Source organism: Macaca mulatta, chromosome 5 (genome assembly GCF_049350105.2).
Source record: "Macaca mulatta isolate MMU2019108-1 chromosome 5, T2T-MMU8v2.0, whole genome shotgun sequence".
Taxonomy (NCBI): domain Eukaryota; kingdom Metazoa; phylum Chordata; class Mammalia; order Primates; family Cercopithecidae; genus Macaca; species Macaca mulatta.
The window spans coordinates 119721114-119722782 of NC_133410.1; the positions used below are offsets into that span (position 1 = coordinate 119721114).

A 1669-nucleotide genomic window follows, 5' to 3' on the forward strand; every position below is an offset into this window, starting at 1 on the left:
TCTGAGTGTTTTCTATTTTCTGCCTTTTGCTTGTCTATGGTTCATTTTTATTTTCCCACTAATGAAAGCACATTGTTCTTGTAAAATGAAAAACACAACAGCAATATGTGAATGTGCCTATCATGCAAATATGTATAAAATTTATGCTTTTATAAGAGTGGCTTTTAAGGATAAATAGATGAAATTACAAATAGAGGTGAGGAAAAATACATCTTCTTACACTGTTTTATAGTTTTGCTTCTTAAAACTGTAGAGCTCATGCATCAAGTAGACTGGAAGGTCTTCTGATGCTCAAATTTCATTATTTTCTTCCTTGAATCACTTCAGTAAGAGCAGATCTCAGAGAATTAATAAACTTTTCTATTCCAACATTCTTCTTCCTGCATACTAGTCCATGGTGTTTCTTGCCTGCCAGTCTTCTCAGCTAGGTTTCTTTTTCATGAGTGAAGAGTGTAGGTGGCTTTCCTTTTTCTTAATTAGCAATTTTATTTTCTATTCAGTCTTGCTTTTACTCTACCACAAAATAATAAGATTTCTCTTTTGAAATAAATAATGTTCTTTGCCTCATCTACTAACTGGATGTGATACATTTATTTCATGAAGTTATCTTGGGTCCTTCAGGGAAGCCAACTTTATTCAGAGCAATCTGAATTATATGCATTGATAAACCAATCAGCTGTGATTCATCCAAGGTGATAGAATTTACAAGGGCTTCAAAGTGGCTGTCACACTAAACTCTGGGAAATGTTAATGTTGGGCTAACTGAAAATTATAACTAGGACATTTCTTGAACTTATTTTCCTTTAGTACAGGCAGGTAAAATTGGTTCTCTTCATTTTATAAATGTTATTCTTCAAAAAGAATCTGGTAGTACAAGATGACTTGCTTGCTTTCTGAATATTTTAATTCTGGATTGTTATATGTTTTGCTGGTAAGTTATTTAAGTTATTTTAATTGATCATATTGTTTTTAAAAATGAGATTAAAAAATATATTTTTTTTAATTTGGGGGGTACATGCACGGGTTTGTTTCAAGGGTATATTGTGTGATGCTGAGGTTTGGGCTTTTATTTATCTGGTCACCCAGATAGTGAACCAAGTGCCAAATAGAAAGTTTTTAAAGCCTTGCCCCTCTCCCTTCCTCTCTCCTTTTAGAATCCCTGGTGTCTATTGTTCCCATCTTTATGTATGTGTATAACCAAGATTCATCACTCACTTATAAGTGAGAACACGTGATATTTGATTTTCTGTTTCTGTATTAATTCGCTTAGGATAATGGCTTCTAGGTGCATCTGTGTTGCTGCAAAGGACATGATCTCATTCTTTTTTTCTTTTTTTTCTTTTTTTTTTGAGATGGAGTCTCATTCTGTCGCCCAGGCTGGAGTGCAGTGGTGCTATCTCGGCTCACTGCAAGCTCTGCCTCCCCCCGGGTTCACGCCATTCTCCTGCCTCGGCCTCCCAAGTAGCTGGGACTACAGGTGCCCGCCAGCAGGCCTGTCTAATTTTTTGTATTTTTAGTAGAGACGGGATTTCACCGTGTTAGCCAGGATGGTCTCAATTTCCTGACCTCGTGATCCACCCACCTTGGCCTCCCAAAGTGCTGGGATTTCAGGCGTGAGCCACCATGCCCGGCCATCTCATTCTTTTTTTACGGCTGCATAGTATTCCAT

General features: G+C 37.1%; 1 non-coding gene across 1 annotated transcript; it reads right to left on the reverse strand.

Moving 5' to 3' along the window:
• Positions 1-239: 239 nt before the first annotated feature.
• Positions 240-319, reverse strand: LOC114678580 (small nucleolar RNA U2-19). Its single transcript, XR_003730014.1, has one exon. It is a non-coding gene; the product is annotated as a small nucleolar RNA U2-19 (small nucleolar RNA).
• Between the last annotated feature and the right edge of the window lie 1350 nt (positions 320-1669).